The sequence below is a fragment of the Strigops habroptila genome, chromosome 8 (assembly GCF_004027225.2).
Source record: "Strigops habroptila isolate Jane chromosome 8, bStrHab1.2.pri, whole genome shotgun sequence".
NCBI lineage: Eukaryota > Metazoa > Chordata > Aves > Psittaciformes > Psittacidae > Strigops > Strigops habroptila.
In genome coordinates, this window is record NC_044284.2 from 39,742,992 (window position 1) to 39,769,795 (window position 26,804).

Here is a 26,804-nt window from a genome sequence, read left to right on the forward strand (position 1 = left end):
ATAAGCCTATTTAGTACAAAGCTTAACACTGTCACAGCTCCTCACTGCCAAAACAAACTCAGGGTTGCCAACTGATCTACTCACGCAAATACAGCTTTCAGCTAATCTATAATCTAATAAAGAAAATACCATTTTATTAATTCTTCTAAAGACTCTTACTCCTTGGTAGTAACATACACATTTCTGACGAAAAGTAACCTAGCCAAAGATGCAGTTCTCTCTCCTTGAGACTGGTTCTGTAACACGTTAACTACTTCAAAAACCTCTCTGACAGTCAAGATTAAAAATAAACCAACAACCTAAATGAAATTAACAAGTAATAGCAAAACAATTCATAATTAATAAGGATCACTAGATACCCACAGTGCAAACCTAACCAAAAACTGGAGACTGAATCCCCCTGTACTTGCCTAGTGCCAGACACCACTTATTTTCACTACTGCTTCACAGGACCTATTTAAGCAAGTAAATTTTCTACTCCAGAGTGTTCTATGTAATAAACAGCATTTCTGAGAGCACTTAGGTATCTTTTTTATTTTTCCTGAAGATAAGTGCAGGACCTAATACTTTTAAAAGTCCTGAATTTCATTTTACAGAAGAGCTGACCTGACAACCCATGGGAAACCCTGACCGCCCAGAAGTAATGGGTTGTTTATAGAGACTCAACACTTTGTTCCCAAAAGGCATGCTAAAGCCACACACACACAAACAGCCCGTACTGCCAATTCCACGGTTCACAGAACAAGATAAATCATACTAGCTGTGTTTTCCATACCCAGTTCCACAGAAAAACCTCTGAAAAAATTAAACAGAGAAAGGCCATGTCTGATCAGAGAAGAGTAACTAGAAGAAAAAGCTGCTTACCGCTGCCCGGAGAGCTCCATGAACAACACATATAGTAAGCCCAGTATCGTCTTTCTGATAGATTGAGATCCTCCCCCCCCCCCCGTCCTGTTTGCTCTCCAAAACTTCGCCGTACACCATCAACTGACAGCGAGTGCTTCACTTCCTCATTCCTCGTCCGCGCATGCCTGCCCACATGAACGCTCCCCAACACCACTGAACACTTGCCCAGAAGACAGAGCTCTGTAACAATAGAAATTCCCACCCAATGGCAAATCCTGGAAGTTTGTGTGTAATACATGTTCTCACCCTTCTTTCAAAGATAGATAAACACCAGCAGGCTTCAGTGGCTGTTCAGTAAGACCCTTTTGCAAGAAAAATGAGAAAATCATGAACACTGTCAAAATTCTGTCCCAAACTCATTGAAGCTCAGTTAAATCAGATTCAAGGCTTACCTTCTTTTATCCTCTGTAATTTATATTTGACTTGTGAAAACAAAGGAAGAAGTTTGTATATTTCCGTACAGAAATATTTATAGTCTGGAAAGTACCTTAAGAAAATAGGGACAGTTAAGGCCAAGATGTTATCCCTCACTTGAAGCTTCCTGGATTTTAAGAAGACAAGGGAAACAAACTAACAAAATACCCAACACTAAACTACCAACATCACAACTCTACCAGGGTACCTCTCCAAGAGAGGACCTAGAAGCAACGTACAAGGATTTAAGCTTCACAACATCCTGTGAGGCAAGAGATAATATCTTATTACAGAATGGAAAACTGTTGAATAAAGTTATCTATCCAGTGTTTCAAGGGCGCTGGGGGAGAGAGAATGAAACCTAATGTATTATTTTCTTCACCTCTTATTCTCACTCAACATTCAATCACTGGTTTTACACCATAGGGTCATGAATGTTAAAAGACAACACACATGTAGAAGCAGCTTAAAACTTCCTGCTCACCCACCCCTTCCCCCGCCTCCAAACATACAACCTGCACATGGCTCAAATAGTTTATTTTCGGGTAGATATACACAACTAACTTCATAATTTCTGGTTGATATTATACATCTCTTACAGCTTATCTAAAAGAAAGGGGACGTGACCAACTCTTACAGTAAATGGTTTCATGATCTATTACCTAGGAAAATTTTTCTGCCAATCATAAGGACTCCCAAGCCCATACATGATTAAGTCTAGGGAGTTAATAGCAGACAAGCATGTCTAGAACATCTTCCTTTCATTCCAAATTAAAGTTCTTGGATTTGTCCATGCAAATGACTGCAACAGAAACACAATGATTAAACCAGGATCAAAAATCAAGCATGAACCAAAGAGATTAACAGAAGAAAGGCAGAAGGCACTTAACACATCCATACCAGTTTTCAGAAGAGGGACTTAAGCTCAAGTGGTCAAATGCTCAAGAGCTATCAATCCTGCTTTCAAGCAGGTGAGCAAATAATTTGCTTTTTCCTGAAGCAGATATATGTCTGAACAGTTGCTTTCTGAACACCCAAATAACCAGAAGAACTGCAATAACTACAAGTTTGAAAACTAGAGCTAATAATCAAGCAATTAATGTGCCTCTGAAGAATTATATTCTGATACTACTGAGTCTGAGGCCTTTCCAAGTAATTGGTGAAGTTAAAAGAGGACAATTCCTTATCCACACCAGAAGACCAGAAAAAACAGGTTAGTGTGTCCAGGAGGACTAGTATCTCCTGTGTCAGTTTTTCAGTGTTTATAGAAGTACCTATATAGCAAACAAAACAAAACAAAGTTTTGCTTGGTTGTGCTTACCATCAGATCACCCTGGAAACAAGCCATATTACAGATAAACAAGACAAACTTGTAGAAGTATTCAGATTCAAGGGTACAGACACATTATTTCTCGGTGTCAGCTAGAGAAGTCACTACTCTTCCTTACTCATTCCTTTCTAAGATATTCCAGCTGAACTGTTTACACAGTTGTTCCTGGTTGAAGCTGGCAGTTTTAAATGTAGATCTTTTATTAATAAACACAGGAGGCAGAAATGTGGGTGGACAGCAATTGCACAACCAATACCTCATCTTAACTGAAACAGGGCAACAAATCAGTCACACAAACAGCTCACCTAAAATAAAAAACGAAGCAGTACGCTTCGAGAAGAAAAAGCAATGGAAAGTGGGTAGCATTCTAAAGACTGCAAACACTTCAGCTACATAGGCACAGGTAAAAGAATAGCAATCTTTGAGTCCTAACCTGCTGAAGCAAAACTTATTTTTTCTACACACCTTTTAGCAATCTTATTACTGCTGTGATACTTTTGATACTTCAGGTTACTATGTGCTAATGAGTAACCATAATAAAGATCAAAATCATCAATATCATTCTTTTCCATGCAGGAATATCATTCTTTTCCATGCAGGAATAATCTAGTTACCTGGCTACTACTCTTCAGTAGACGAAAAGTAAGTTTAGGCAAGGGGTGGGAAAGATCTTGTTGCCACTGCAATGCCTTTATCATTTTTCAGACTAAGATAAGTAGACATGAATCATTTAGTTAAGACCTAGCACAACTCAATGAAAGAGAAAGCATAAAAAACCCCAACCTAACAAAAAAAATTAGAAAGTGTTGTGTGCCACCCACTCTCCAATAAAAGCTTCCCTCCCCCAGCTTGATTCAACAACTATAATTCTGCTTTTGATGTTAGTGACACTACAGCTACAGTAACACTATCAATGCAATGTGAAACAATGAGACAGAGAAGAGCAGAATTAAAGTTTGGCTGGAGACACTGGTCAAAAACTATCCAAAAAAGCTCTCCAACCTACACCACCTTTAATAGCTCTCTCCCCCTTCACTCCATGGCTGCCCAGCAAAAAGAAATACTCTCTCAAAAGAAACAAAAAATAGAAGAATTCTAGAAATTGCCAAAGCTTGTCCTTTTTGAGTGCTTTGTCTGCATTAACACTTTTTTGTAGTATACTGTGCAAATATTACTGAAATTATTTCTGTGACAGGCTTGCAAGGTAAGAATTGAGTAATAGTCTGAACTTTCTCCCTGCCTCCTTCCCCTTTTCACTCTGCTAAAAAAAAGTTTTTATTTGTTTTCAAACTACACAGTAGATTTAAAAACCCCAAGCCTCATATGTCCAAAATTCTAGGTGCAATAGTAAGGTAATGCTGAAATATACTCCAAGAGCAGTGTTCAGTGAATATAAATACTACTGCCAAGCACAGGAGAAACATTTATTTCAATGAGTCATTTAAATTGTAAAATGTAAACATAAAATCCCATTTTACATAGAACTCCACAGGCATTCAGAAAACAAATATTTTAAATGTGCATTTGAAAACTATCTCAGACCTTCCTCTTCAGTGTTTCTTTTCTTCTCCTCCCTATTAATTTGACTTAAAGGTGGTTTTTGTCACTTTGTAGATGCTGCCTCCATTTTAAAAACAGATGTCAAACAGCTTCATGTTAATAACTGTTTATGTAACAGTAGTTTAATAAAGCTCCAGTTATTCTATTTACCTTCAAAACAATTTCCTTTGGAAGACTGCACTTACATATCAAAAAGATCTTTTAATAAAAGCACAGTCATCCAAGAGCAGAGAGAATACCTACTGATGTTTTATACAAAACAACCGATACAGTTGCTCATATACCTGGTTTTTAGTTCATGAGTTCACTTTAAGCATATTACAATCAAAAGAAAGATTCTCTTATCATATGTTGTACACAAAACAATCTCTAGGCTACCGTGTTATTTCAAAAGGCAATGAAGCCCCTAGTTTGCTGGCACATACATTTCACCACAGGAGGAGTTCACAATGACAAAGAAATTTTTTCACCCCCTGAGCTTTATTATGATTCTATACTCTGTTACAGCCTCAAAGATTATGAGTCACGATTATTAAACTACATCAGCTTCAAGAATTCAGCTCCCCTGCTTCAGGCACCTGTTCACTCAACCATATAATACCATTTCTACATTAGTAAGAAACTGTATGGCACCATCAACTTCTGAGAAAATATGCACATTTGAGAACAGTTGTCAAACACTGTTCTGCTTACCACAACACTGCAGTCATAACAACCAAAAAGTGGAGGAAGGCACACTGAGGAATTGCTAATAGAAGATAATCTAGGTTTTCCCCATTTCTCTCACAGACCACAGTGAGATGAGTTGCACCCATCTCTGTCTAGAACAATTGTTAAAAGATTATTGAAAACACCCAAAGACCAGATCATAGCCATTATCTACAAGCATGATACTCCAGACAAGATTTCACACTGCAGCAACAGAATCTCACCTCTACTAAGGCAGTAGATAATAACCTGCATCTCTTACCACAAGCTACATGGGTTAACCATCTTATCCTTGTGAGGACTGAAACATCCAGACCTAGGATTTCATTCTACCGCCAGTGAAGACAGATAATGAAACTACCTATTTGGCATTTTCAGTGCAGTTTCATGCACAGCTTAGAGTGGGGCAAGTCAGAACTGCTTCTCAGAAAGTAATCTTGTGCCGGCTCTGACGCGTCATCTACACCAGGGACCTAAGCTTGTCAAAACCAAATCCCTTTCCTTCCCACATTAGCTTCTGACAGGCTACAAAAGCTGTTCCAGATCTGTTAAACGGTCGAGCAGTCCTGGAAACTCAAGGGGAAAAAGCGGAGGAAGCACAGAAGAGGGAAACTTCAAGACAACCTTTTTTAGCATCAACACAGATTTGTGAAGTTTTTGGGTGCAGTTTCATGAGCCACTTATTTAAGCACAACCAGGGCAACACAGATTTTTAAGTATGGCTCCATTAATGGAAGCCACCTCCAAAGTATTTGATAAACTACACACTTAAATGCTATTAAGCAATCCTAACAATAAGGATGACTAGATTAACAGTTTGGAATGATGAGAGTAGGTTAAATGGAATAAGGAACTTAAGCGATTAACAACCCATGGAATTGTTCCTTTATACTAAATTTACCCCAAAATTATCTGTTTCAAAAACAATGCTTCACAGCTAGAATTAACCAATGTTTGACAGCGCAAGTCACAAAAACACAATCAAAACCATCCTTTAATCTCATCATGGTTATAGCACTGAGCAAAGTGCTCTCTAAAGAAGACGGAAGAATGCTGTAACAGACCATAACTCTAAGCTTTCCTACTGCTCCTAGAACCAAGAATTGCAAACAAAGAAGAAATCATGTAAATGCTACAATAGCCGACACAAAAATAGCTTACAGGGACCAAACTAGGCCAGTTATCCTTCTATGGCGAGCCCTGTAGTAGCTTCACTGGCAACAGTAGCAGGAATATTAAGATAAAGAACATAAGCTTCACAGATGACTATTCTGCTTTTTTCCATGACACGTGCTCCAATTGTGTTTTAATAACATAACCTAGTCTACACTAAAGCTCGGGAGTCATCCAAGGTTAAGAGGCAGCTTGCTGCAGAAATGGCACCAAGCCTGGGAAGTTTCAGCTTTGTTCTAACAGTTGCACAAAAAAGAAGTTAGCTAGTCAACATACCATTCAAGATTTTCTCCACACCTCTGAGCATAGTTTTGTCATAAAAATCTGAACACTATTCAGCAAGGACAAACCTGTGTTAATTCACCATTGACACAGGGCTTAAAGTCTTTAAATATCAGTAGGAGAGGTCACAGAAGTGCTGCTGAAAAGCAGGTTAATTCAGGTGCTTCTGACTCAGAATGTAATTGAGCCTCATTTGCTTTAAATGCTACTGGCACCCGGTGATTCAATTTGTAGCACTGCTAAAAAGAGCCGTTCCAGAGGCCTGAAATAGCCTGGGGCAAGGTACTCCTTTTGAATGAGACTTTTCATGTAACCTTCAATTATGGGGGGGGGGGGGAAGGGGGAAAAAAAGAAAAAGAAGAAAGAAAAAACCCCACCAAACTTAAATATTTTGCTGCTTTGGTGTTAGCCTCTCCTACCTTCCAGATTTATAAAAATAGCATATTTGCTTTACAAGATCATTAAAAATAGTACTCGTGGTTTTAGTGAGCGGAAACAAAAGGCTCAAGTGTCAGGGTTTCCATTAAACACCTACTCTTAACTAACAGCGAACATCTCAGAGCCTAACCACAAAAATGAAAGCTGCTGCTTTTTTTGTTATTTTGTTTGTTTGGGGTTTTTTTAAATACTTCTCCTTTCTATATAGCAAACAATCATAGAATCACAGAATAGTTAGGGTTGGAAAGGACCTTAAGATCATCCAGTTCCAACCCCCTGCCATAGGCAGGGATGCCTCGCACTAAACCATATGGCACAAGGCTCTGTCCAACCTGGCCTTGAACACCGCCAGGGATGGAGTATCCACAACCTCCCTGGGCAACCTATTACAATGCAAGAGTCTTGTATAAGAGAAAAAATCCAAATCTCCAACATCTCATTGATTCTCCTGTCAATAATGGGTAAGAGGTATATTTATTTTTGGCAGGAGCCTGAATTCAAGTGGGAAAAAACCCTAGTATCTTACATCCACTTCAAAAGAGGTTTTGAATTATAACTCTAGTTATAGAACTTTAAAGTTACATAATTTGAAAAATCATACAAGCAAGAGGACAAACTAATAATCCAGGGAAGTTACCTATTAAAAATCCACTGCCAATCTGATGAATTTTGCTGCTTTGGACTTGTAAGAACAATTTTATTCCAGACACATAATTTTGTCTTTTAGAAGAAAGTTCTCTTATTTACGGCTTACTTTGCATGATACCCGTTCTAAATGGAGCAGTCAATGAAGAACAATTTTCTCATTCCCAGTTTATAATGCTAAGTCTTAAAAGATGTATTCACCTCTGAAAACATGTTACAACTATATTATGGCAGCAACTGGGATGATGTAAAATAAAAAATACATAGGATACAATCTCACAGACTATTGCCGGAGTTCCATAGTATGCTGAACTAGTCTGCCTTTTTAGAAGCAAAGGGTAAACTTCTCTTAATGAACTTTATTCACAGAAGATTAGACTTCTCTCATGGAAGACTAAGGGCTGGAAGATGGGGGGGAGGGAGGGGAAAAGACAACAGTAGCTTCACAGTCGAACATCTTTGTACTTCATTTGGGTGTTTAAACCTCCATTAACAATTTCATCCTTGAAGTGGTCACAGCCCACCAACAGCTTTTATTAGGCACACAACTGCACACTGCTACAAGACTACAAGTGTTTGAGTCTTCACACACCCTGACTGCAATTTTACCTATTCTAGTATCTTCAGAGTAAATCTGATAAAAGTTTTACAGTTACTGCACACATGGACTAAGCAGAAAGCTACTTTGTTATTATTGTTAATCCCCTCTTTTAGAGTCTCAGAATAGAATGGATGCACTTAGCTGCCAATCACACCTCTATTCGTGCAGACCTATCCAGGATACGTGACAAGCCTTGTTCAGGCAGTATTTCCATGACTTGATAACTTAAATTCCCTCTGTCTTGTCTTCTATAAGCCCCTTATTAAACAGCAGGTATCCAAATGTATGATAAGGCATAGGAAGGGAAAACTAAGTACTGAAACCATCTTTCCACCCATGCAGTCAACATTACTTTACACATTACTGTATTTCGCCACTCACTGTTTTGGGAATAAAAGCAATGACAGCAAAATAAAACTGAATAACAATTCAAAAAAGAAAATTCTCAAAATCTGGTAGCCAAAGCCACCTGTAATAGCACTACTGAAGCCCTCATAATTGCACTGGGAATTATTTTAACATACAAAACCTAACAAGGACAGAGTATATAAAGGTATTTATTAGCATACTGTACTCACTGGATTTTCACAGGCTTACTGTCAATTTTCACTCTGTAATGACACCTCACATACCAGCTTGTCACATCGACATGACTGATTCTATTCCCACTTCTCAAAAGCTACACTAAGTTCTGCTATTATATTAATGAATTATCATATGTGCTTGAAGGAGAGGATTGCTGTCACTTACTTCCCCTTCCTGAAGCCTCCCAGTTACTGTCACATGAACTGGCAAATGAACTGGTCTAAGGCTTTCTCTTTCCTCTGTCCTGGGGAAGGACAACTAACATTTTTATTTATCAGGTGAATTCATATATTACTCACAGGAAGACACAGTGGAATGTCCCCCCCCCCCCCTTCAGATTTTACATAAAAGAATATATGCCTGTGATCGTTTTAATACCTAGTGAGTAATATTGACACCACACCCCATTCTCATGATGCAGTGCCTAACACAACAGCCACACCATTACATCCTCAAACACCGATGTGTGATTTACCTTACCAATAACATTTCTGCGAAGACCTTTCTTCCTGGTATGTCCTGAAATAATCTACATCACACCCAAACTTCAGTTTGACAGAGCTCAAGTTGTTCTATCCTAAACTGGCCTAGTGAAGCTGAAAACCCACATAAAAATGCCTGTGATCATATAATTCCTTCTCAGAAACACACCCAGAGACATCCCCACCCAGTCCTTGTGTGCTGTTTTGTTAGAAACATTTGACTGAGAAGTTCCACTGAGAAAGGAGTGACCAGAAAAGCTATCTACAGATCTCTCTTTGCTGAAGCCATGTAAATCCTCAGATTTAAAAAACCAGGGGCTGAAATACTTCATTTCTATGAACTACAGTGCAGAAACTTTGACACTTAATGTAGAATAACCCAAGTGGTTAATTTCCAATACACCTGGCATAGGAATGAATGCTTGGGAAAACAAAACAAAACAAAACACCATCACACCACAAAAAACCTGAAAGCAACTTGCCAGGTATTTTATGTCATCTTCTTAGTCTTATTTTTATTCCTTCCTTTTCCCAAATGCTACAGAAATCTGGGAATGAGACAGAACATTGAATATTAAGGTGACTTATTACAACACAGGTCTTTAGCCTGACAAGTACTAACTGGGCTGTGCCTTTTTGCTCTCTTGTGAAGTATTTAGGAGAGCTCTGTCCACGGCCTTTCACTTTATTATTTTAGTAATAAAACCAAGAACTCTCTTGCACTCCAGTTGAACTTTAATGATTATGTCAAGTCACCAGCAAAATGCTAAGCAGTATCACTGAAGGGAAAACTGAAAAGTTATGTTTCCCAATGCATTCTGACACAAGACAGCACAAGGTTATTCTTTCTACCTCCAGTTACCTACTGTTATCAATAGGCAGCCTCTTACTCTTCCAAAAAGCAGAGATGGGAACATTTAGAGGGTTTCCAAACACATTCAACCCTTACTTTGAGCACCTTTTCTGTGGACTAAATCACAATTATCAACGCAAAACAAATTATTAGTCTCCCTGAAGATCCATAACACCCATACACCCTTAAGCTTGACAAACTGAGTAGATGATTCTGAAGAGAAAAACAGAGGGAATCATGAAGCAAAGCAGTCTTCAACACAGGTAAAGGCTCTGTATAAAGTACAACACAGTAGACAAATGACATTAAAAGGTATCACAGAAGCAATGTCTTCAGATAGCAATCACATGATTTAATACCGAACACAAACACAAGACTAACAATCAACATAAGCATTAGCAAGTCCAGAAGACAACCCTGATGGCTCACACCTTTTCTGTAGAACCTAACAACAGCTAGCCGCAAAACAGTTACATTTAAAATAGTCTGGACTATTCCAAGTACTTTGCTGAACTAATTCTCACCTTCCTGAATAACGCTTTCTTTCCACTTGTTGTATGGATGTCCTACAAAGAAGTTACAGTGTCCAGGCTTCCATCCTTAAGACCTGATTAAACAAGGAAGACTAAAATTAAAATTCACAATTTTAACTACAGTTTTTTTGCAGCACTAAGACCTCTCTTTTAATTAATTCTACAGGAGGCCTTTTCACGCAATTAAACAGGAGAGTGACTCATAAACAGGAAGGACAGCCTGAGTCGTAGCCTCTGGTTTAACTTATCCAGTCCATCCCATCAAGCCAGTTTAGCCTAACTTATTTTTATCTTTCTCCTTTCAAATTTACAGCAACAGCCAAAGTAGTCATGAGGGAGTGCACCATGAACAATGCTCTCTAACTTCTCACCAATTCCAGAGGAAGCAGTGACATTTTGATAGCCCCCAGTAAAGTCCAAGAACAAAGAGTCCCATGGCTGCTCCATTATCCAAACAGGCCATGCTGCAAGTCTGAACTGTCAAAGCAATGAAATTAATAGGCAATATGCCATCTCTGTTACCTGCATTAGCTGAATTGAATACTGGCTCGTATTAGAACAAATTAAAAAAAAAAAAAAAAAAAAAAAATCCCTTAGAAGAAAAGTAGCTAACACCAGAGAATGAAACATCGCTAAAGAGAACAGGAGAGGTGAAGACATTCACAGATCCAGGGGAAAAACAGAAAAAAAAAAAACCAAACACCAAACCCCCCCCCAAAAATCCTACAAGAAAACAGCATTTTAGCAGGCAAAGAAATAAAGATCCTTACAGAAAAGTAATTTCAAGTCTTGAAAGATACATGAAAGAGGGGTATTTTCTTTGTAACTACTTCAGTGATTTGTGAGACTGCCCTGTTCTGATCTATTTTTGAAACAAAATCCACATTCTCTTTACAAAGCAAGTAAAACTAAGAAATACTGTCCTTCTGGAGCTGCTGAGTAAGAGCTGGGCATTTTCCAGCTTCCAATAATTTTTGAACTTTCATGTCTACCTACACAATACTTAGTTAATAACACAGGTGACCAACGACAATTTCAGTATTGTAGGAACTCTTTACCAAGATCTTCTGAATTTTATTAATTGGTTCTGTTGTTTACAACAGGGTACTTCATCAGTTTAGTATACTACATGTAAACACCTGAGCTTCTCAGACACGCCTAAAAACAACTGCCCAAATGCCACTTAAAACAGACTAATTGCTCTAAGAGATCTCAAGAAATAGTCACCTAACCGAGCTAGAAAATAGATGATACATTACTATGAAGATTTTTTTATTTATAGAGGGTGGAGGCTAAGACTTGCTTCACAGCATGCATACGTTCCTACTCTTTCTTCCATACCTCCTATCTGAAGCAGGACAGCATTTTGCTGTTTCCTGTCTCCTCGAAACACACAGAGAACTTAACTGTGGCACAAAACTCAGACTTGATTTTTGTAACATGAAATATGAATTTTAAATCGTGAAACATCACAAACAGAAGTAACTGCTTTTTCAAGAGCAGATTTTTCAAGATTTCGTAAGCACAACATTCACTTTTAAAGGCAGGGAAAAATTTTCTACTGAGCCTCCCAGAGAACAACTTACACTCAGAAACATGAGATTTAATTCTCATTGGGCCTGCATACCAGCCAGAATTATTAGTGGTCTTAAAATAAAGTTTATGCAGCATGACATAATTTCAGAACATCACGTAAGCTAACAAAACTCACTTTCTACTATTTATTTCAAATTTAGTGGCCATTAATTTCAAGGTCTCTTCCTTGGTTCTTGCATCTTGGCATAGAATAAAAAAAAAACCAAACAAAAAAAAACCCCAAACCCCCCAAAAACCAAAAAAACAAACCACAACCTAAACCAAAGGGCACAAACCACTTCAGTCTTGCTATACTGCGAGTACCAGATTCATCAGATACAGACACTGGATAAGGAAGTCTTAACACTTAAATTTGTTTGTACAGTTCCTAACATCAAATAGTACCTGAAGGACTTCCATTCTAAACTGATAACATGGGGGTGTTGGGGACAGAAAACAAGCTGAAAAAAAATGCGACTTAGAAGAAAAGTCAGTCAACAGCAAACAGTTTTATTTCACTCACTTTTCAAGGGCATTTATATTACAAAGACACTACGCTAAAACATGAGTTTTATTTATTCAAGTAAAACTGCTACAAAAAGTGAAGAGTGCTAAGTCAGTATGAATAATATTTACAGTAAAAACAAAGCAGAAAGTTAAATGCTACTAAACACTGGTTTATTAGTAAGAAGCTAATTAAAACTACCCCCTCGGCATGAATTTCAATTCATCCACTTTGTAAGACCTTCCCTGAACCTCACTCCTTTCACCCAGAAGATACCTCTTAAATCTGAGTTGGAAACCAACACTGCCAGAATTTATCAAAAATAATTGGCTGCAGGTTCCTGAAGACCTTCAATGCATAATAAAGAGACAAGATTCTTGCTACTCTAGTAGAAGCCTCCTTTCAAAACAGTAGGGAAGGTAAAAGTTGCAATTGAAAACCCTTCCAACTTGCTCACCTTTTGAACTGAACTCACTGTTAGAAATTAATCCAGGAGGAAGTTCTGAGAAGACCTTTTAAGACAGGTTACAAGCATTACTGTTCCATCAGCTGGTCAACCAGAATTTTATTATAAACAACAGGTTTTAAAACAACCATCCCTCAGCCTTCAAAGCTTATCCTGACAGGGACTATAAATACAGAAGCATCCTGAAAAATAATGACATTTGAAATGCCCAGATTTCATGTTAATCATAACAGTCTGCTTTTAAACAGTAGTTAATTAGATCACTTAAAAAATATCTATTAAACTGGCATAGTAGAGGGAGGAGACAAAGCAGACTTCCCTTGTTAAAACAAACAACAGACAAACCTGGAGCCACCTGCAAGATCTAGATTCTCCCAGACCAGCACATTTCAGTTACTTCAGCTAGTCCACACACTTTATTTCTTCTGTTGTAGCTGAAGCACGATCCTACCACAGAAGTCTCAGATTAACAGAAAACACCCCCAAAAAATTCCAAATATTTGTGTGATTGAGAAATAATACATTATGTGAACAATTAGAAAAAAAGCGGTTTTGCAAGACTTTTTCCAAGATACCAGTAGAAAGAGGGATCTATACAGCAAGAACAACATGTCACTTAAGACTATTTTAGTGACTTCAAGGCTGGAATGAATAATTGTCAATAAGCCCTCAGCTTTTGTAAAGCTAAACTCAAGACTCACCTTACCACAGCATTACCCATGTGCCACAAATACTCTTCTGTGTTCTTTTGTCTCCAATTACATAGCAACCTCTGCCACATGAAGCACATGAAAGATCTGTTCCTTCCTTCAGCTACACTTGTACTACTTTTCAGCTCCATTTGTTATGTTGCATAAGAGGAAAAATTCAATTATTTTGTCCGTCAAAATCCTATACCCTTACCTCCTCTCTCCTCCTCCCAACCATCTCTCATATGAAGATTTTTCTCCACATTCATAATAATTTCTCTTTTTGAACAGCGTAGCTAGCATTGTACAAAAGTGGTAAAGGCCCACAATCAAGAGTTTAAGAGAGATTTTCTCTATTAGTCTACATGTGGGGAAAAAACCCCAACCCAAACAGCTAGTTGAGCAAGAAGTCTTCACGCAAAAGCCTGCCAAGGATGTCCAGGTCCTTTTTCTACGTGAAGTAATGTCAAAGTCATCTCTGCAGCTCCCAACATAATAAGGATGTGGACCTATTAGAGTGAGTCCAGACAAGGGCCATGAAGATGATCAGAGAGCTGAAGCACATCTCCTGTGGAGACAGGCTGAGAGAGTTGGGCTTGTTCATCCTGGAGAAGAGAAGGCTCTGGGGAGACCTTATAACAGTCTTCCAAATACCTAAAGGAGGCCTACAGGAAAGCTGGAGAGAGACTTTTTACAAGGTCATGTACTGTTAGGACGAGGGGGGACAGCTTTAAACTGAAAGAGGGGAGATTTAGATGAGATATTCGGGAGAAATTCTTTACTGTGATGGTGGTGAGACACTGGAACAGGTTGCCCAGAGAAACTGTAGCTGCCCCATCCAGGTTGGATGGTGCTTTGAGCAACATGATGTAGTGGAAGGTGCCCCTGCCCATGGCAGAGGGGTTGGAATTAAATGATCTTTAAGGCCCCCTACGACCCAAATCATTCTATGATTCTATGATTTTCCAAATGGCTGGTGCTCAGGAGATGACATTTTTAATCTGCATAATGCAATAGTGTCTCACTCAAACCAAGTTCAAGCTTGAGCAACAGCCAAGAGCTACCTTCTCAAATGTAACAGTAATACCTACTTGTGGTTATTCTGCCAGTCCTACTGCCAACTTTTTGAAAGTCTGCCCGCATAAGAATTCTGCAATATGTTGCTGATATATATAAGCCATCTCAATCTGCTCAAAGTTGCCCCTAGACCACATGAGGCTGCCTTCCTTCTCACTGGATTAGTAAGAAGCCTCAAAGGGAGGGTGGGGACACCCATTACACTTGCATGAAACACACTTCTCTACAAATTCCAGCAGAGCAGTGCACAACTGCTACTGCTTCCAACAACATAAATCTGCAACAAATTATTTCAAAATCTTGGTATTTCTATCACAAAAGTCCCTTCCTTTTCCAGCTGGTAGCACACAATGTGTTGCTACCATGCAGTAACAGGAAAACTATTTCCTCAAGCACTTTAACCAGAAAGCCTTTTCATATCAGAAAAATCTATTTACAATAAGCTGATAGGACTTTTACACCTTCTTGCCCATTACGCATTTCCACAAATAAAAAAAACCTCATTAGAAATCAGTTGGCCCTTTGAAATCTAATACCATTTCAACTTTTACTGTATGGCTAACCAAGAAAATGAAACTGATGCAAAAGATAACCATCAAGAGACACACTTCTTGAGAAAAACAAGTGGTCGAACTAAGTGATGTGAGCTGCACCTAATTCAGCATGCACCATGGAATATCTCTGTACAGAAAGGAAAGTAACACAACATAAGTAAATATTCTGTGGTTTTCTTTCTCAAGTTATCTTCAGTCCTCCATAGACTTCAGACTGCATTACTGTAATATAGCCTGCACAGAATCTTGAAGGTCAGACTGAAATTTCATCTAGTGCAGGATGTTTATATAACGACCTTTCACAACAGAAGCATTTGTATCTTCATTCCTGTATGAAGATCATAGTTTCATATTCATTACCAAGTGCAGTAAAAGGCAATAACTTCAAAATACAAATTCCCCTATGGCTTATCTCATGTACTTTCAGTCAGATTTTTTTTTTGGCCTAACAGCCAATATTACTTGGCATGCTCCAACAACCAACCATCTGATTTATCGGGTGCAGGAAGAACCATAAAACCACACAGAGTTTCATCTGCAATATGATTTGTTGAATCCACAGGGGAAAAATAATTTTCAACAATGAGCAGGCTTCGCAAAAAAAAAAAAAAAAAAAAAAAAGCTTTATAAACGGTCGTGTGCTTAAAAGGTACCTTATAGTGCCTGCTGCACAGCTATTTTAAGATGCTCAGGATGTTTGAGAGCATAAACGCAGGTGGGTTCGTTCTTTCTAGTTCAGCTTTACACTTCATACTGTTTAAAGCTAGGATTCCACAAGTTCTTTCAAATGGAAGAAACATTTTCTCCCAGCTATTCAGCATGTAAATCATACGATTTCTTGCGTGAAATTAAAAAAGGAAAAAAAATTACCCTTCATATTATTCTATATTACAGAATGGGAAAGGTCAATTCACCATGTATCATGAAACACTCTTCTACAGCACTAGTTAGTTGTGAGATACAGACCCTAAATAAAATGGGATGTCAGTCTTTGCCATCGTTATCAAAGATGACCAGCCTCAGCATCACCCAAGACCTCTGAATCACATATAAAGAAATTAAGTCAGTATTTTAATACACACAATCACTGATTCTCAGCTTCTGCAATGCTTAATTCAACAAGATTGATAATAGTTTCCACCCAGATTACTGGTGAATCACTAGCAACACAGCATAAGTTTCCGAAAGCAATCCTGTTAATTTCTGTTCATCTGTAACATGACCACTTTCATATAATAATGTACATGTCCTAAGATGTCCATAAATTAAACCCTCACATATTAATGTATGTAATTTCTGGATTCATACATTCATCTGTTCATGGGAACATTAGTTTTCAAACTCATTATCAGAATACAATAATCCCATCATAAATTTCTAAAATATTTTGCTTTAAACTAACACAGTTTGGAAACAAAGTTGACAAAAGAAAAAACAACCCACAAACATCAGAAGACATGCAAGTAACTTCCCACTTATCTCCATTAAGGTTACTGCTGCTCCAAAGTGATTGACAAGCTCAAAAGTGATTGACAAGCACACCACTCAAGTCTCTGGTTGTCAAAACAGACTGCACTGATGGTACCTGCACTTCTAAATTTCCCTCAAAGAAGCCTGTCAAGCTGTCTGTTTTGACAGAACCTTTTCTAGGACAGGAAGATAAAGCGATAAGCTATTGCAGGGAAAAGAAAAGGTGCCTAACTAATAACATCTGCTATTTATGTTAGTGGAAACCATAATTCCATATCAACGTTGTGTATTAATGGACTGAAGAAAACCACAGTGCTACTGATGAAGCTTAGAAACCATCAATAAGGTATACAATCCTCCAAGGAACACTGGGTTATTTATACAACTACAAAGCCTCTTATTAGCTTCATTGACTTCAAATGCAGAAGAAATACAGGCATTTATAGTTGATAAAATTAATGTACTCCACATCCTTATAAACCTGAAGGAGGTAAAAAAAGGTAACTTTAGGAACACATTCATTTCTGCTTCGTAATATTTCTCTGTTATCTAACAACTCTATAGCTATATGATGCAAATAGAGTACAAATACCGAGTTTAACTGCATTTCTTTTCCAAGCAGAGTCATTAGAAGATAGCATTGCTAAACTAGTTACAACGATTAAAACACCTCCAGAACAGTCGAGGTTACTTTGAACCTTCTAACAATTTTTGCATTTCCCCCCACACTTCGGCCATTTTCAGTATAGCAAAAGCATACAGAAAACAGTAGCTACCACTGGATGGACAGAAGATTCATTCATAGTTCACTAAAATAAAAACAAAACGAGCTGCTCTAAAGAAAAAGACAGACATGCATGTGGAGAAAATTAAACGTCCCTAGGGAAAAAAACAAAAAAAACCCCGAACCCCAACAAAAAAAACAACCAACCAAAACCCAACAAACAGTTCCCTGTTTCAAAACGGCACAGGCCTCACAATGGCTTCTGAGGACAAAAACTGACACCAGGACATTCTAACCACCAAAGCACATTAAAATGCAGCTATACCAACACCGCACTCCCGGCAAGAAACCTCACCCATCCTCACCCTGTTAATCCAACAACCAAAACAACTCCACGGTAAGAAAACTAGTGAAAGTAAGCGGAGTTTCTGTTCGTTTTTATCACGGTTTCTCCCCACGCAGAGGGAGGCCGGGGGCCACCCCGCTCTTCCCTCAGGCGCCACAGACAAAAGAGCGACAACGCGGGGAGGGGGGGGGAAAGTGTCCCCCCACACCGACCGCGGGAAGGGGAGGGGGAGACTCCGGCCTTATTTCCCCACTCCCACTGTTGTTCGTTTAACTGTGCCGAGTGCGACACAGGGATGATCTTTCTCTTCTCTCCAGGCACACAGAGCCCCCGGAAAAACAACAGCAGACACAGGCCCCACACAAAAGCGCCTGTCCCTTCTCGCCATAGCCCGGGGCGATGCAGCCCCTCCCCACCCCCCAGGCCGGGCCCAAGCGCTGGGCGCTCCCCGTCCCCCGCACCAAGGACGGCGGCCTCCGCAGCTCCCTCTCTCCCCGCCTGCCTGCCCGGAGCACTCAGAAATCGAGCCCGGCAGGAGCCTGAGGCCTAGCGAGACAGTCAGCGGCACAGACCCCACAGGCAATACAGCACCCATCCTTCCATCTCTCTTCCCCGGTAAGGAGAGCGGAGCCCTCACACTCCCACCACCACTCCTGAAAACCAACCCCATTGTTCCCCGCACCTCAGGCTCTCTGCTCCCCGCAGCGGAGCGCTGCAGCGAAAGATAGAGGAGACAGCGTACTTACCACACGGGCCGGGCTCCCGGCAGCGGCCACCGACCCCCTCAGCTACGACACACAGCGGCGGCCGCAGCGCCCTGTTTCTCCAGCACCCGCAGGCCCCGGGGCTCCCCCACCGCCATCACCCGCCACCCCTCCTTCGCCGCCACCGCTGCTACAGCAGCGGCCATCTTGTGCGTCGGCTACCGCCTCTCACCGCCTAGCTTCCCTCTCCGCACCGCCTCGTCGCCGCTGCTGCCCGCCCCTTCCTGCGCCCGCCTCCCCTGGCGGGCGGGGCAGGACTGGGGGAAAAAGCCGAGTCACGGCCTGGAGTGTCGGGAGAGTTAGGTAGGGTAACTTTTATTCGGTGTGGTTTAGCTGCAGCAGGTTGTCGTGAGATCTGTCAGCTATGGTGTATACTACTTGCTACTCTCCCTCGCCTTTTGAGCCAGTTTTTCTCTCTTTCACCACATCTTCTCGTCGTTATGGTCGTGGCGGGCTTAGCCAGGCTATGGGATTGGGGTTGTGGCTTTTCATAGGCTAAGTAGCCTGAGGAGCTCTCTGTGTGTTTAGAGCCTGCCGAAGTCCCCAGCCCGCCATTTTCTCTCCCTCAGTGTCCACGACAGGGAGGGAGCTTTCTCTATTCTGCGTAGAGTGCGGTTCCTGTCTTCTTACTATTGCAGCTTACTCATGTCAGCAAACCTTAGGGATTGGGGGTTGGTTTATTTTGTTTGTTATAGGGGAAAGAAAGACAAATCATTGCTGTTCCCACTTAGGTGGCTGTGCAGGACAAAGACTGTGTTGCTTTACCCATGAGGCCCCCAGGAAGGCACAGAGCTCATGCTTGTTGCTGGAGAAGGTCTCCTGTAGTTTTCTTGGCTGCAGAACACAATCCTTAGCCTCAACCAGCACCACAGGTAAGATGTGTTGGGGCCCCACCAAGCCTTCCTGTATCACACAGCATCTGAGCTACAGTTGGGCTGCTGAAGAAATTTTAAAATTAAGTTATAGCAAGTATTGATAATGATTTGTAGCATTAGCATGTACTGACTTACTGACTCAAATTGTTATGAGAGCTAATTATTTAATGTCTGGTGTTTCAAGGTAGCATCAAATTTATTTCCATTTTATGAGAACATGAACTGTGGTGTAAAATACTAAGGAATTTATCTGAATGTATTTCCAAATTTAAGAACAAAAATGGTGCTCGGTGGTCCTGTCCTATTCCCCAGATATTTTATCATCTTTATGCCCAGCTGGAGGCTCTATGGGATTAGTGCTGGTGTGAAGTCATTGTGTAGGATGCTGCACTTGGAATCACTGCATTTCTAAACACTATATCACTGTAAAGAGCATGCACTGTATTATCAGTTCAACATCCAAACTGCAGAGGACTATGTGACCTTGAGATACAATTAAAACAGTGCAATATCAGGTCAGAAGTAACCACGCCCAGAGCCAGGGACTTGAGACAGCAACCCGTAAAAGGAAGCTGGGTTGTGTCATGCAGACAGAAACACAGATACAAATTGCAGAGCTAGATGCCTAGACACAAGGGAAAAGCTACATAGGGTGAGGTTAACCTTCCACTCCCATTTCTGACTCTTGTATTAGTTGCAGTCAGATTTTCATGTTCACTTTACAAGAAATGTGGTGATAATAACTAAATGTGTTATTTCTGTCCATTTTACTAAAGAAATCATCTCTATTATTTAGTTTTTTCCCCAAAAACAGTTAATGCTTATCAAGGATCAGTGCTTGAATAAATTAATTTCTGAAAACAGGGTTTTCTTGCTATATTCATAGGCCTTTGGGATTTTATGAAAACAGAAGACTAAGATACTTACAAAGATCATCTTTAACTTAGTCAGAGCCTTACTATGAGTTATGAAAGAAGTGTAAATTGGGAAGATTAACGTGGAAGTGTGAATCTTAATCTCTTTACTGTTTCAAAGAAATTAACACGAAAGATTTAAAAGTTTACCAACAGAAATCAATATTTGTAAGCATCAGGATCCTTAGTGCTGTCATTACACAATTAAATATCCGAATGAATGATTTAATCAAGACTGTAATAGCCAGATTTGGAAGTCAGGGATGATCACAGATTAGTACATTATTTTTATCCATTATATTGGCATTGTAATACTTCCTATAATGCCCCAATGAAACATGAATCCCATTTGTTCTTAATGACACTATAAATTATGTAATAGTTTTTGTCCTGAAGCACAATCTTTCATAGAACCAATTGGCAAATTGCAACATAATTCGTTAAAAAAAAATCTGAATCATTATACTCCTCCTACATAATTAGTCCTCTCTCGGAAATGAACTACTAAGCAGTATCTTTGCACATTATTCTAGATCAATTTAAACATTGTGTTCATCCTATTACTCTAATTTCAAAATTGTACATGCCACAGAAAAGTTTCATTGAGCATTTTGCAGACTCCTCTCTTAAACGCTAGAAATGTAAACCTTACTGAAGTTATTGGTATCCTGTTTGGATGCAGAAGACAGCACTAGGAGCTAAAACAGTAGGTGTTCTTTGCAACCTTTGTTTAAAGTCACAGAAATTAGAAATGGTCAAGGCCTGAGCACATTGTATTACTTCCTAGTTTATGGCAGGTGACTGTATACAGTACACCAGTCTGGTGGTTTATTCAGTCAGGTTTTTAATGCTCCACTTTGGAGACTTCTACCACTTCTTATACTTGGTTCCTGTATACAGTTCCTATATTGCAGAAAGGCTTTAATTTTCAGGAGGTTATGTTTTTCCTCAGTATTTAATTCTGCCACCAGTATTTACTTGCTAACAACATTTGCTTTAGTGCGAGTGTCCCTGCCCATGGCAGGGGGGTTGGAACTAGATGATCTTAAGGTCCTTTCCAACCGTTACTATTCTATGATTCTATGCACATAGTTTACCACAGTATTACAACATAGTTTACCACAATTGCATTGTTTAAAGAAATGGGATCTGAAATGACCTATGGTTCATGTTAAGTAGTATTGCAAAGATGAATACTCTAAATCTCAAAACCCATTTTAGAAATTTGTAGATGAGCTTGTTTTTTCTTTGGGAACTGATCTCACTGGATACCTACATTATTTTTAATGTATACTTTCTCAAGTCATGCAGCATTTTTTCCTGCATGACACCTGCATTAGCATATGAAACTCGAAACAGTACTTGTTTTTAGGATTACTGTTTTCATATCTCATTTCATCTTACTGAATCTGCTGTAATTTAGCTCCACTTGTTCACACTGTTCGTTCTTTTATGTCCTTAAAACCCCACAGGAATGAGCTTTGAGTCTACAACATATCATCTCAATTTTCCGTTCTTTTTTATTTCCTCCCCAAAGGGGATAATATGTATGCGTGGTTCTAGCATTTTACATCTGTGGCCACCGTAGTAATGTTCTTCAGATTATATATTACTTATTATAGAAACAGGTAAAGTACCAGTGTAACTGTCAAATGCTGTCATCACATGATTCAATTTCTATATAACTCTTTCCATATAAAACTGTGGTAGCAGAATAGCTGTCTTCATAGAGTTTGGTTTGTTTGGGTTTTTTTTAAAAGCATTGGCAATGTTTCAGTTTGCTATTTTAATTATCTATGTGACATGTAAAGCTGATAATAATGGAAAATTTCTCATTTTGAAACCTGTGAGATCAGAATGAGAGGCAAGAATGAAATATTTTTCCAGCTGGCTGCAAGCATGTAAAAAAAGTCCTTGTTTTTTTTCACAAAGCCAAGATTCTTACATATATGCTATAAACCGAAAGATAACAAAAAAGAAAATATTTAGCACTGTTGTATGCTTGACCATAACATTAACAAAACCTTAAATTCCTGCACTTCTATAAAATTCTACTCACAAAACCAGAAGTCTGAAGCATATCCACCCAACATAATAATTGTAAAAAAACCCCAATACAGATTAGAGTATGCTGAATATCATCCAAGGCCATGTAATTCAGATGCAACTTTTAGAGCTAGTTACACATGCTTATTTTAAAATAATAAGAGGATCATAGCAAAATAAAGCCGCCTACTGTGGAAGGACATGGTTGGTATCTCAAGGATAACATGAGGTTTAGATTTCCTTTATAGAAGAGAAGCCTGAATGATTTAAAGGAATGTGAGATGCATAAGTGTAAAATTAGTATTCCTCCATGAATGCTTCTCTCTCAACCGTTCAATTTGCACAAGCAAATAATACTATATAACCACCAAACATTATCAGATTTGTTTAAAAACTTTTTGCACTTCTTTGAAGCTATACATAATAGATCAGCAGAATATCAGTGCAGTTATTAACATATGGGTTTTCAGGCTACTTGGAATGCAAAATATCTATGTAAATATACCCTGTGGCTGCAGTTGCTGTGAAAAAAGAAGAAATCATAAGGAAGGTAAGAAACTTCCCTCTGATGATTTCTCATTAAATGTTTCACATAATTCTCCCATCTCATTATCCTCTTTGTTCCACTAGCACTTAAGGATGCAATATGCTGACTTAGTAGTATGTTCCACAGATTCTCATGGTACTCTTTTTCTGCTTTTTTGCTTACATGTCATTGCCTGGTTTTCTTTAATCCCAGAGCTTCCAGTGTCATTCAGCAACATCTCTAAGCGTGACAAAAATTCTGTAGCATTATAAAGTACAAGAATTCACAGCATAACAAGTATGTAGACCACTGTGCAGACCAAATCAAAGTCTCTACCATATACTCGTTGTTCTGGTGCCCTCTGCTGAAATAACCGTTGATTTGGCTTCTGAATCCCGCCCCCCACGGGAGAGCGTTGAGAGGGCCTCTGCGAAGTGCCGTAGGCTGTCACCTCTTTATCTTACACTTTAATTCCTTGATTTATTTCCTTTTCTAGTCTATCTCAACAAAAAGCAGAAGTATGACCCTTTGTTTGCTTCCCTTCTTCCAGTCCTACTTATGTTGAAATCTGTTCTTTTATTTTCCTCCATAACATTGTTGTATCACATTTTACAACAACCATTTATTGAGCTTAGAAAAGTAACATATGAGTTGAGTTGATAAAGAATCAAGAAAAATACATAAGAATGTGTATACACACGGGACTTCTGTGTGTAAATATAAAACCAAGCATCACCTAAATTAGCAATGTAATTTTTGTTCCTTTCTGGCAGATTTTCTCATGTACTGTAAAACTAGGAGAAAGTAAAAGACATGTAGGGTGATACAGTCAGCACGGGTTTTCTACTGCAAGTCAGTACCTTTGTTTAGCTGCATGTAAACCACAGCCTTACTTTCACTTTGCAGAGGAAGCTAAATTGTGGAGGTTAAGTAACTTTTCAGGTTCACATAGCAAGCAGTGGCAAGATGAGGAATAAACCCCAGGGTCTGGTCTCTCTTTCCAACCATTAGACCTTATGCACCCTCCACACTTGTGCAAGTTACAGTAATTACATTATGACTAAACTTCTAGCTGAGTGATTTCTCTAATCAAATTTCCCAGGTAGAACACTCTTACTCTAAGTGAAGGGTGGGACTGTCTTACCTCTCTGTAGTCGGCATCACATTTCTGACGTAAATGAAAACATGCTGATGATTTCCTAGAGTTATCCTTGCTTGGCATCACACATAAAGACTCAAAGTTTTGTACTGTTTTGGTTTGAGAACACCTGGATCTTGCACTTGTAATTAAAATTATAGTTACACATTTATAGACCACAGGAGTCCTTCTGAATGAAGTTTCCAAATGGTTCTCAACTGCTGAATTGTGTCTTAATTCACAAAATTGTTATAATGCTTTTTATCATTCAAGCTATCTTATTCCCTTCTATTGCTTCTCTGGATGAATATTTTAGTAAAATTAACGTAAATCCTCTTTTATTAGTAATTCCTCATAGGTATTTATATTTCTGTTATTACGATATCTCAAGGGTATGAGTTATTAATGTTCTAAAGAGTAGCTGCATTGCAAAATGAATCATGCAAAAGTAACAAGGAAATTAAGCCCTGAATTTGTAAATCTGCAACACATAAAAGGATCATACCAAATCTCATTAAAGTATAGCACTAGTATGTAAGAGTAACCAATAATAGTTTGATTTGTACGAGAAGAATGTTGGTAATTTTTTTAAATCTCAGTAGACAGAATCTCACTTTTAATTAATATTTATTTGTATGGTTATACACTATCGCATTAAAATATCAAAATACTTTATAGTTGTTCATTAGGAACCCAGGACTAAATTCCATTCCGTCTCAGTTATGTGACTGTGGGTAGTGTATATCTCAAATTATTCTCTCTGAAATAGAATAATACTGGGTTTTGAGGCAGCTAAAGGTGAAAGAATTTGGAAATTCAGTCTGTAGCTGTAACTTCACACAAAGGCCACATTTTCACATTAAAAACTCTAGAAACAACATTTTCTGTGTTTTCTCCCACTTAATACTGCTGACACTAAGCTATTGCTTCAGTTGCAACCATCATCAGATTTTTGTGCATTTGCTCTGTACAGAAAAAACTCATTTCTGTACTATTGAACCACCAAATACGGGAAACTGACAACCAGATTATAAAATAGATTATCTATATTTTGTTCTTGATTGTGAACAGTGTGTTTATTTAAGGCTGTGTCACTGTTAATTAGAATATTTGAAATGTGCTGAACATTTTTAATACATCAGACTTGACTTCTCCACAGTTTGTATCTAGAAGGTCTCAGTAAGTATTCAAAAAGTGAAATGCTTCCCATGAAGTTCAAGTATTGATTAGTTAGCAGTTGAAGGGCATTTGACTCCATTTTACCTCTAGCATACAATGTTTGGCACCAGCCCTATGATTTTAAGAGTACCAATCCTCCCTAGGGAAAAGTCAGTGCATGAGCTAGGGAAAACTCACTGCATGATTCTTAAGTATTTCCTTCCAATGCTATTAGTTCTAAAGCTGTAAGAAGTCACTCACTTTTCTGGGTTTTAAAGCTTACTCCAGCAGCAAGATCAATATATTAGGCTAGTGTGCTCAAACATACTGCAAAGACGTGAGGCAAGGTCCTCCCCCCACCTTAGTGCCTAAGCTGTTCTCAGTTATATACTTTCCTCCTATTATTTATGGGGATAGGCTTAATTACCACCTAAAAAGGAATTCTACTTCAAGCCTGTTTTCAGGCCTCCCCAGATAAACCCAATAGTTCCATGGTTTCTGATAAAGATGGGTCTCTGGTAGTGGCAGAAGGATGGGTTGTGGGAGATGCCTGTTCAGAGAACAAGCTGGATGACCTTGGCTTTCCATTGTCCTTCAGAGAAGATTAAATGGAATTCCCTCTGTCAAGACAAATATTTATGTGTGAGCTCTGTAGAGGTCAGGTCGTGGAAATTAATGCACATGGGCTTATTGCTCCAATTAAGTGTGCAACTGGGTTCCTTTATCACCATCTGTCCAGCAATATTATGCTTCAGCTCCCTGCAGTGGATAATGCAGAAGAGGCTTGGCATTGATTTTTATTTTTTCCTTGGTGGATTTTAAAAGAACTATTTTTTTTCCCCAGTGTATGGATGCTCTACATCTTCAGGATTTTTATCACACCTCAGGATATTAAGGATAGGATTTTTATCACACCTCAGGATATTAAGGATATGAGGATTTAAGTATACTAGAAAAAGAAAGTCTCATTAAGTGTTTTAACATGAGAGTTAATTTGAGCAGCAAAAACGTATTTCCATTATCAAACATATGGGCTGGTAGGTATATTCACTTTTCTTGTACACATACAGACTGCTTTCTTAGAGTATTTTTCTAGGCTGTACATTCATATGTCTTTGACTTTTGAGATGTCCAACTGAACTTCTTTCAGTCATTGAGTATGACTCCAGGTCAAATTGCCCAGTTCTTTACGTTCTCCACAAAGATCTCTCTAATTGAGAGGAGGTGCCCAAAACTGAGAGCTCTTCTTCACCGAAAGCTTTTTTGAGCTCAGTGGAGCGGAAGAATTACTTTGCTGCTCTTGTGTTTGACAGTCATCTTCTATGTTTCAGTGAAGCAGCCACATTTTTTTGCAATGCCAAATCACTGTTGACTCATTTTCTATTTGTGAACTGCTATGAACCAAGACTTCTGTAAAGTAACTGCCAGTTTGTCTCCAGCTTACATTTTTGCAGTCATTCCCAGCTA

General features: G+C 38.9%; 2 protein-coding genes across 11 annotated transcripts in view; one reads left to right on the top strand and one right to left on the bottom strand.

Moving 5' to 3' along the window:
• Nucleotides 1–18,845, bottom strand: part of RC3H1 (ring finger and CCCH-type domains 1) — a 66,489-nt gene extending 47,644 nt beyond the window's left edge. For 4 of the 10 annotated variants that reach the window (XM_030493461.1, XM_030493467.1, XM_030493459.1 and 1 more), the window contains exon 1: nucleotides 18,663–18,845. The gene's annotated coding sequence lies outside the window, so the exon portion shown is untranslated. The remainder of the gene's footprint in view (nucleotides 1–18,662) is intronic. The other 6 variants (XM_030493462.1, XM_030493464.1, XM_030493460.1 and 3 more) reach the window with 3 other exon arrangements.
• A 65-nt stretch (nucleotides 18,846–18,910) lies between these two features.
• RABGAP1L (RAB GTPase activating protein 1 like) overlaps nucleotides 18,911–26,804 on the top strand; it is a 252,449-nt gene continuing 244,555 nt past the window's right edge. Inside the window, exons 1-2 of the mRNA XM_030493475.1 lie at nucleotides 18,911–18,983; nucleotides 19,412–19,552. The gene's annotated coding sequence lies outside the window, so the exon portion shown is untranslated. The remainder of the gene's footprint in view (nucleotides 18,984–19,411; nucleotides 19,553–26,804) is intronic.